The following is a 10,993-nucleotide window of genomic DNA, read 5'->3' as shown; positions in this document are numbered from 1 at the left end:
CATCATGTGTTCATCAGCAAGGAAGCAGTTTAAGAGTTGCGGTGTGGATGCATCGTGCATGTTTACCAAAAGGGCAGCAGCTTAAAAGCTGCGGTTTCTATTCATCATGTTTTTATCAACAAGGAAGGGGTGTAATTGTTGCAGTGTTTACGTGCGATCTGATCATCAAGATGGAAGCAATATCATATGATCGCCAAAGAATAAAAGTTAGAAGGTTGCCTAGAATAATAAACGGAAAACAAATCAATCTTAAATTTAAAAATAAACAAATAAAAAGGAACACTGAAAGTAAATCAAACATAAACTAAAAATCTTACAAAACCCAACCTCCACCCTTCTCTGAAATGCTTGCCGTTTGTGCCAGCCTTAGATTGACTCAGTTATTGACTCAGTTATTGGATTGTCATTTGTGCCAGCCTTAGATTGACTCAGTTATTGACTCAGTTATTGGATTGTCATTTGTGCCAGCCTTAGATTGACTCAGTTATTGACCTAACTTTGGGTTTCAAGTTCTAATGATGATTTGATCATTAGATGTTTTCACGGGGTAATGAACGAAACTTGTTATCTGTTTTGTCATAGGTCTACAATTTAATGCCACAACAATATTTCTGACCCGCGAATCAAGATCTTAAACATTCGATTTCGTGGGTCAGAGTTTTATTTCCTAATGTCCACCCTTGATTTTCCGACTTTCAGCTTCGGACTTCTCTTTTCCGACTTCGGAGTTCTGAGTTTTATTTCCAACAATCCACTCTTAATCCCACAACCTCGGGCTTCGGACTTCTAATTTCCGACTTCGGATTTCAGACATCGTACTTCGGAGTTCGAAGTTTTACTTCCGACTATCCACTTTTGATTTCCGACTTTGGACTTTCTAACTTCCGACCTCGGACGTTCGATTTCGGAGTTCGGAGTTTAATTCCGACCATTCACGAGTAATTTTCCGACTTAATTCTAGCCTCGCTTTTCCAATTTAATACTCTAAGCGTCGTAACTCTAACCTACGACTGCCAACTTTCGAAATCCGACTTTCATTCATCAGTTGTCACATGTAGACCTTCGATCTTCCATTTTTCCGATTTCGACTCTAGAGTGCTATTTTCAACGTTCGCTAACTTGAAGGGTCCAACTTTCTTCTTGAGTCAGGAATATAAAATAAAAATATGAGGGCATCTTTATCATCTAACAAGAGGTGGAGCAATGACTAACGGAGATAAGAGGGGAATAACCTCAAGTTCACAAGTTTGCTAAAATGAAACCCTACGATTTACTAGCATCCACTTTATCATCCCAGCGTCACCCGGAATTAAATATTCAGGTCAGGAGAATTAACAGACAGGATCCTAAAACGAGATAAAATTAACTGGTCTTGATTGTTAAATAAATTCTCCTTGTCAGCACCACAAGGGATGCACAGAGAACAGTATGGAGAAAATGCAATCGCGTTAGAGTGTCAAGACTTGAACAAATAAGTCAACAGTTCGCAAAAAGTGGGGAAAAGAAAGAATTATTTACTTATGAAAAAATAACTGTATGTAAAAATAATAACAGTATGGATGATGGGTATTCGCGTTAGAGTGTCAAGACTTAAACAAATAAGTCAACAGTTCGCAAACAGCAGGGAAAAGAAAGGATTATTTACTTATAAAAAAAATAACTGTATACCAGCGTATCGAGTGGTATTTTGCTTGCACCGGTCAGATCGCCGCGTTGGGGTATAGGTATGTATCTCAGAGCAATCAGTTCACAGCATTCCCTTAAAGAGTGCTTAAGCAGAACACAGTTTTCTAATCTTAGTAACGAACCTATTTTACTCTCTATTTTTTAACACGATAATAGGCTGAACGGTGCGTAACTCAGAGAAAATTCTTAGAGATTCGAAACTTTTAAGAATTTAAAAATTCTAAGTCACTTGCCATGCAGAATACGTATATCACTCGTAAATCACGACTCTAGAGTGCCATTTTCAACGTCCACTAACTTGGGAGGTCCAACTTTCTTGTTGAGTAAGGATTACAAAATCAATTTGAATTTAAAAAGAGAGGTATAGCAGTTACCTAGGTAAAAAGGAATTATCTCTCCAAAATTGACCAACATCCAATTTTCCCTCAAAGCAGCACCCTCATTAAATATTAATATGTTTTAAGCATGACAATACACAGAACGGTGCGTAACTCAGGTGCATAACAAATATAGAAAAAAAAACGACCCACCAGCAAAAGACTAAATTATCATACTGAATTTTCTTTGTTGATGGCTTTTTTTCTAAAAACGCGTGTTTCATGTTAGGCACATGCCGAAACTGAGGTACGAAACTGCAGTTTATTAAAGCTCAGCATGTGACAATTTTAAAAGTGCCTTACATAAGATTAGGATCAGAAGCTGTCGAGAAAACAACAAGATTGTTTAGTACAACCATGTTTCTTAAAAGAAGTTTCGTCTGTCCCACTTGGCTGGAAAAGTTCTCAAATTAAATAAAAAAATCCGGCGAGATTATAAAGCTGGCCATTTTCATTATCACAAACTGCAAAAGGTATCAATTACAGAATGGGTAAGTAACAGCTTTGAAAGATGAAAATAACTGGTGAAAAATTTATCCTTTTTTCCTAAAATCATCATTTCGAATTCATTACTTACAGCTTGTTAACTTAGTGCTCAATCTTATCAATTAAATTTGTTCCTTCTTAGATTATTATTTACCCTGTTGCATCATCTATACCGCAACAAATCATCATTTCGAGAAATTTCCTTAAACACGAAGGAAGAAATTATAGTTAGGTCTAAAAATGTTTCTAGCTATTTCCCTAACGAGTTCAATCATGTTCAAGAATAAACATGAAGCATTTCTTGGGGAACAATCTGAAAACGAGAAGAAATTATAGTTATCATTCATTTTAGTATTAATTGCAATATTCATGGTCATTATTTATATAGCTTCGAATATTTCAATCACAACTCGGATCACACCTTTTCATCTGCAGTGTAAGTTTGTCTACTCGTATACATGTATTTTTGTCTCCATACTCTCGTTTTAATCATGCATGCGTTTCCTTAAGATGAGTAAAAAGGTTTCCATGGAATATGCATAAGAAGCGCAAATGAAAAATTGCAGAGTTCTTATTGTTTACCTTTGAGTTATCACTATGTAAAGAAAGTCTGTGTCCAGTTGAAAGAGCGAAATGATAAACACGATACATCTGACGGTTTTTTCATATTTATTTCGTTATTGAACAGTGCTGGGAGAAGAAACTAGTTGTCGTGAATTTCTTTCCTCTGTAAAAGTCCATGGTTAAGTAAAAATTTACACGTCAATTCAAAATTAGAAAAAAAATTCAATCTCGGAAATAATGTATGAAGTAATTATCTGGATAAATTTTCTTCTTTATTCAATTTTGGAAAGGATTCCCAATTTATATGTTGACTGCATGCGTCGGTGGTTTTGAATTGATGTAAACAAACTTAGAAGCGGAATTGAATCTATCCAGTTTCCGATGAATTACAATTCTTTGTTAGAGATATATAATAAAGGGCGATGCGTGCCCACAAAATCAAACATTTGCTTCTTTAAAACATCTGTAATTCAAAACAGGGATGACCATACATCAAATGTTAATTGAAAGAATAGGTCGTTTGCAGCTTTTGTCAGTGCCTCTGGTAGATCCTTGAGATTTTCAATTGAGCCGGATTGGTCGGCTAGGCATTCAAGTGCTAATTCATTACAAACTGGTAGGAGGTAACCACATTTAATTTTCCTGATCAATTCAGTTATTTCCGTTGAAGCAAAGAGAACGGGCATATTGCATTGATTAGTACCTTGTCCCTTATGTTACATCTCATTTTCGAGCAAGTATGTCAAACTTTGCCTTTTCTCAGTAATTTTATCCATATATACTGGTACATATGAAGGAGTCAATCCTGTCTGTCCAATCGGTTATGGCCGAATTTAACCGAGCAAGTTAGAGAAATATTTCGATAAGCAATTTCACGGCTTTAAAACACCAAAAACAAAGAACTTTTACAGTTAAGTTGTACCCGATCAAGAACGCGCTGCTTGACGCAATAACCAGAAGGTAAGTGATTTTAAGGACACGATGCCAGTAGGACGTGTTATGTTTTACTACATTTTACCCGAAGACTGAGCACTGTTGACTTTGTGACCAACAAGTTTTTACTTTTTCGCTGATAACTCATAATCATTGTTACACCTTTCGAACATCTGAGTCGTAAGGTGATTTTCGGTGAGTTTGATTTCGGAGATAAGACAGGGGTAGGCCATGAAGCTTCTGAAAAACAGAGAGCTCTTTTATCTTATCACAGCTGCCTCAGCAAGTAGAACGTTCGTAATTACATGTATCGACATGTTTGGACTGGGGCCAGAACAAAACTGATGAGGCAAAATGGAGGTATGAGAAGGATTTAACTCCCCCTAACAATATATCAACAAAAGAAGGATTTCGGTTATTCTTTCGAACGATCAAACCGTGTTCAATTTCGTTATAAATCGGTTCGGGCACCTTACCGCCCAGAATTTCGTCTGTCTTTTATTTACGTCATTTACGAAAAAGAAGAAACAGTCAGTGTCATTCATTTTATTTTGAAAGTTTTATCCTTCCTCTGAGGGAACGATTGTCTCGGTTCCCTTTATGGACAGTACTAGTTGCATATAATACGTGACATGACATGGTCCAACTGAAAGAAAAATATGAAAAACGAAGAAACTAAACAAAACTAGAAAAGCAAATTCATAAAGGTAGGAGTCTTTGGGATGTTACGCAATACTCTCATGCCGTGCGTCTCTTAAAATGGGTCGTTGTGTGACCTGCGTGACATCCTGAAGAACGGCTATGGAGACAGCTGGAAGCTATGATTAAATTTTTGTCTCACTGCAGGACACACTGCATTGTCAATGGAATTTATTATCTGGGATTCTGCTCCAGTTAGCACTCGATTTTTATTCTAAATTCAAAAGAACCGTTTCGGAACCATGTGAATCATTCCATTTTTTTTTCACCGACACCGAGGAAATGATAAAAAAATTATAATAATTTTAGCCTAAGAATCTTTTCATGTCGTTCAACGTATTCTGCATGCACTGTTGCATGTTGTCAAAGATCAAAAACGGGTTCTGCACAAACCGACATCTTTTCAAATGCAAAATGGTGTACTGGTCATTAACTTTGTAGTTAACCGATTATATCCTGGATCTGAAATGGCAGATATTAGATCTGAGCCCGCGTAAAAGCGGTTTTGTTTAAAGATACACGGAATCGAGGCACTTGGGCCAAAGGCTTTGTAAATTCTTAAAGCTATCACTGTATATTTCAAAACAACTCGCATTTTACGCTATTTTTTTTTTTTTTTTACTTTTATCGACAATCTGAAGCATTCAAAAGGCAAAGATAGCAATGGTTAGAGATTGTATTGCATTCGGATGCAACAACCGGAGCGATAAACCACATTGCAAGCAACTTTCGTGGCATTCACTGCCACTGAACAAGAAGAAACTTCTGGCGACTTGGCTAGTCAAGATCAAACGGGAAAACACGCCCGTGAGTAAAAATTCCTGTTTATGGAGTGAACATTTTGAAAAGGAATGCTTTTCCAACTCATGTGCTTGCCGGAAAGTAAGTGTTAAGTCAGACTCAGTTCCTACAATATTCAGTTTCTCCGAACAGAAAACCAAAAGGAAGGCTCCGAAGGAAAGACGCTCGATTGATGATGAAGTACGTCAAAATATTACTAAACATCAGGAATCCTCAGCTAGTAATAATGAAGGAGATATTTTGATAGAAGATGCAAATGAAATTCCGTTTTGAAAAGGAATGCTTTTGCAAGTCATTTGCTGGCCGGATAGTAAGTCTTAAGTCAGAATCAATTCCGACAATATTCAGTTTCACCGAACAGAAAACCAAAAGGAAGGCTCCGAAGGAAAGACGTTCGATTGATGATGACTTTCCGGCCAGCATATGACTTGGAAAAGCATTCCTTTTCAAAATGTTCACTCCATAAACAGGAATTTTTACTCACGGGCGTGTTTTCCCGTTTGATCTTGACTAGCCAAGTCGCCAGAAGTTTCTTCTTATTCAGTGGCAGTGAATGCCACGAAAGATGCTTGCAATGTAGTTTATCGATCCGGTTGTTGCATCCGAATGCAATACAATGTCTAACCATTGCTATCTTTGCCTTTTGAATGCTTCAGATTGTCGATAAAAGTAAAAAATTGCGTAAAATGCAAGTTGTTTTGAAATCTACAGTGATACCTTTGAGAATTTACAAAGCCTTTGGCCCAAGTGCCTCGATTCCGTGCATCTTTAAACAAAACCGCTTTTACGCGGGCTCAGATCTAATATCTGCCGAAAATCCCTCCAAATTGGTCTGTTTCAATTTATGAACTTTTACATTCCTACGTAAAATTAAGTTCTTCGCAAGAGAGTTCTCTTTTGGATATACGCACAACTGTCTATTCTTTTCTCGGGGGAGAAGGGAGGGGGACGAATTCACATACAATCCTGGTTTTGGATTATCGATTTGCAAACAAATCATAGATTTTTAAGGCCCTGTTTACAAGCAGGAGGGTTACCCTAACGCTCCCACATTTCTTCTCTTTTTCATCGACGTGTTTACAAGGCAGCTAGTGTTACCCTAGCACGAGGGTAAACCTAGCTGAGCGCTAGGGTAACCGTAGCTGCCTTGTAAACGCTCTGCTGAGGATAACTCGCCTACCCGGGACAACTTTTTACTTGTTTCCAGACCCTTCGAACATTGATAACAATGCGTGCGGTTACCAAGCATAGGTAAGCTGTCCCAGGTGGTAGGGTAACCCTGCCTGTGAAATTTTGCTTGTAAACCCGGGCTATCTTTGACCTGCCTGCTAGGGTAACCCTAGCACAAGGGTTACCCTCCTTGCTTGTAAACAGGGCCTAATAGTTTTACCTTACGAAGGTATTAACTGTCAATATTTATCTAAGGGGTTTACACGAAGAAATTGAAAAAATACGCGGTTTCAACTTGGCCAACGCATACATATATCAGGAAGAACTTTAGTTGTAGCGTTTAAATGGTATATTTCAGAGGTAAAATTAAGCTCAACACATGCAGATTCGCTTTCCTTTTCATTCACATAAATCGATTTGATCTCATATTGCTCCCCCTCTCTTACTTTCTGCCATCAATTACGTGATGAATAAACAGCTGCCAATTCAAACTGACACTTCTTAGAAGCTGGGTAATGAAGCCTGTGACAACTATGACACGAGTACGTGCCTAGCCGGCAGACATTTCTCATTTGTTTTCCGTTTTAGTTATTGCTAAAAGAGACAAAAGAGGCTAAGATTGTATTCTGAGTCAAAAGTTTCGTTGTCATTTAAATTGGATGAACCTTGAATAGTATTCATGGGAAAGAGCATGAGGCGGAATTGAAAAAAGAAGTTGGAACTAATTTGTTATAACACTACACTGCAGCTCTGGTCATTAACGCGTCAAGGAACTCACCAGAGCCATTTCCCCGAGCAATTTTTTACTCTCTTTTACGGTCTTCAATTACGTCCAATCTTTAGTTTTGGTCGAAGGATTTCCTTAAATTAGCAGGAATATATTGGAAAAGGTAAATAAGATTTATTTTTTAGCAACGCAATACAGAAATATATGAGCGGCGACCGCTTTTTTTTTGACAATTCATTTGAAACCACCCCAGAAAAATTTATGATGATTTCTGGGGTACGTTTACGAAACGATGGTACTTACTTTTTCAATTGACTTGAAGCTTGCTATTAAAATCTTAAATTATGAGGACACGAGCTCGAATAAGTTTTTTTTGATTTACAATTGGACAATCAAGGGTTAATGATTCAAAGAAATTAGAAAAATTAACGATAAAACCATCGCACGAGTATCTGTCTGGTTAGAAAGTGCCTTTTATTCCTCATCATAGAAGTCGATGTTATTCAGTTAAACCTTTCTGACATAACAGGCAAGGATAATTTACCGTATTACATAAACAGCTAAGCAAATTCTGTATACAAATTTGACGATTTTGCAGTACAAAGGACAATATCACTGATAAACACAGGATTCGCTTCTTTGGAATATCCTTCATGTTCGTATGATAATTATTGATTTTGAGAAAAAGGTTCGCAAGGGCGACCGTAAGATTCTATTTGGATGGAGTATCGCTTAACAAATTGAACACAGAAGAAACAAGTAGATTTAGACGATTTCTAATTATCTTAGGTCAGGAAAACTTGGTTTAGCATTGGGGCCATCTGAAAGATCGGACTGCAATGAAAGAGGGATTTTGCTCTTAATACCATGAACAATTGCTTCATTTGGATCGAAATTATGCTCGGATATTTTCCCTCAGGCACTGTCTCCTTCTTAGAATCGAATTCAGACGATTCAAGAACTTTTTCGTGCGCTGGACAAAACGGTTAGAGACAGCTGCTTTAGCATCGAGGACATTTGTCGTGTGGGATGTTGACATTTCTATGCTCTATTATCTGTTCTTTTTTAATAACCGCAGAGCGCTTTACCATTTTTAATTAAACTTTAAACGAGGATTTTCATAAAATTTAATGTACGGTTTGAGAATTGGGGAATGTCACCTGAGGAATATTACCGGATATTCCGCCAACTTAGATGGGCATTTCGGGTTACGCGAGGCCGTTAGTCCAATTTCCTTGTAAACGTAAGAATAGTTTTATTCCAAGCTCTCGACGCCTCCTAATGCGTGATTTTTGGTGCTTTTAAGTTCTTTTTATTCCTTTTTAAACGGTGTCATAGAAAACAAAACTTTCCTAATTTTTCTTGGGAAACATTACAGCTTTCTCAACGGCAGTCGTTTACCAAAATTGCTTCTTTAACAATCACCTGTCGCCATGTGTTATACTTCAATTTGTTATTTTTTGCCGTAAAACGCCGCTGATTGCCATAATCAAAAAATGAAATACGAATGCACGAATAAACTGTTGACCCGGATTTAGATTTCAGCTGTCGTAATTGTTTTTTTTTTTTTTCTTTTTTTTTTTGTGGCGTTAAAAACATAGAGATTTGAATGATTTTAGATTTTAGTTTACGTTAGTTCTTTAGCCATTAGGCTTCTAGAATTTTCAGCGATAACAGTCAGAATTTTCCTAAAATAACTTCATAAAGTGATGTAAAATGAGATAAACATTATCTTTTTTCAGTTTTGGTACCAAACTTTCAAGAACGGAAGCTCATTACAGTATTCTTAAAGCTAGCCTTCACAAGTTCAAATATATATTAATCACGCAAAGACAATTTTCCTTTTACATGATAGATTATTAAAATCTAGATAACACGATCTTAATTACGATCAATAACAGGCTTATCTGACATAATAATGAGTGTTTCAATGCAATTACCCATCCATTCCGTGCAGAATTAAGTTTCCCTGAATGCGATTGCGATCTCATTACCGTTTGACTTTGCAGTACGTAGCTGAGTGGAAAAAACGGTCTTCCACCTAAGTAGGAAAAACTACTACATTAATATCGACATGTTGCTCATAAAGGGTTCGGGGAGATTCTATAGTCCAGTGGGTATTCTTTGACAAGCTTTTTCGGAAAGCTACTTTAATAGATAGAGAAATGTTAGCTCATAACATTTTAACCAGGCCATTGTAACTGTCACATAAGATATTCTGTCTGTTGACATTGATTGATATGGAAAAGTGACTTCAAAAATCACCTGGAAGGATATCAAATTCATTACAAAACACGGAAATAAAATCGTGAATTGTTATGAACTTTACTCTACTTAAGCCTTCATTCGGTAAACCAGACGGTAGATTTCAGAGTTCACATTTGTCTTGCGGACGTTCAAAGGTACTGAACGTAAAGTCGTTTCTCGCTTTTGGTCTTTTTTTAATTACGTGACTGAGCACGGAGACCAGAAATTATTTTCATTAAAAAAACAAAAAAACAAAATGCGACGTTTTCTTAATCGTTCCTCAATGTCTTTCAAAGGATATATAACTAATGTCATTGACCGTCATTAGGTGACATTTCGCATCGGAAACATGGTTTATTCTCTGTAATTAACACTACTTAACATTAGCAACCCGAGCTTTCAGAAATTAGACTCAATTTCAACACGAATAAGTCTTCGTGCCACAAAGACAATGGAAAAGGAAGTCACGTTGACAATTGGTCCAGTATTTGAGGAGAACATACGCAATATAGCTTGGAAAGTCTTCTAGGAAAGCATAATACCTGCAGTTATTACGCTAGGCAACCTAGCTGTGCTATGTTATTACGTAACGAAAATAAAAGGATTTTTAAGGTAATTTTTGCGGTTTAATCCACGACATTTTTACGGTCTTAAGATACATTCGTTTTCTCAGGAAAATCTTGTTACGTAATAACTTGTGCATCGAGCCCGTGCTGTTTCTGTTATTAGGGACTTTAAGGAAACCACGACGGCTACGGCAACGAGAACGAGGAAAAAACAATAGATCTAATTTGCAGAACAATAGCCCAGCACGTGCGTTTCAAAACTTTGTACATTTCTTAGCTGTCCTTTGCAAAACAACAACCTGACAACAACAAAATTTGTGTCGTCTGCGAAAAAAAACCGCGGCAACAAATTATTTTAATTTACATTTGGAACTCAACGCTACTTTTATGCGTTATGTTGAGTTTGAAGTCTGGTGCCCTATGAGACGGTAAAAAAATGCAGCCATTTTCGAAATTCTAACTAAAAGTAGAAACTCATTTTTTAATCGACGCCTTCAGTGGCGTTGCCGTCCTGGCTGCTTAAAGTCCCTATTAGGGACTTTAAGCAAACCACGACGGCTACGGCAACGAGAACGAGGAAAAACAATAGATCTAATCGGCAGAACAATATCCCAGCAGGTGCTTTTCAAAACTTTGTACATTTCTTAGCCGTCCTTTGCAAAACAACAAAGTGAAATCACCAAAATTTGTGTCGTCTGCGAAGCGAAACCGCGGCGGCAAATTATTTTAATTTACAT

At 37.1% G+C, this 10,993-nt stretch overlaps 1 protein-coding gene across 3 annotated transcripts in view; it reads left to right on the top strand.

Annotated features, from left to right (window-relative positions):
- The first annotated feature begins 2,351 nt into the window (after nt 1–2,351).
- The window catches only part of LOC111322940 (adrenocorticotropic hormone receptor), a 13,118-nt gene continuing 4,476 nt past the window's right edge, over nt 2,352–10,993 (top strand). Inside the window, exon 1 of one of the 3 annotated variants that reach the window (XM_088758661.1) lies at nt 2,352–2,554. The gene's annotated coding sequence lies outside the window, so the exon portion shown is untranslated. Of the gene's footprint in view, nt 2,555–3,774; nt 4,074–7,237; nt 7,607–10,993 lie in introns of those variants that run through there. The other 2 variants (XM_088758660.1, XM_088758659.1) reach the window with 2 other exon arrangements.

This window comes from Stylophora pistillata, chromosome 4 (assembly GCF_964205215.1).
Source record: "Stylophora pistillata chromosome 4, jaStyPist1.2, whole genome shotgun sequence".
Lineage (NCBI taxonomy): Eukaryota > Metazoa > Cnidaria > Anthozoa > Scleractinia > Pocilloporidae > Stylophora > Stylophora pistillata.
Note: the sequence above shows the minus strand (reverse complement) of the source record. Positions and strands in the feature narration are given on the sequence as shown.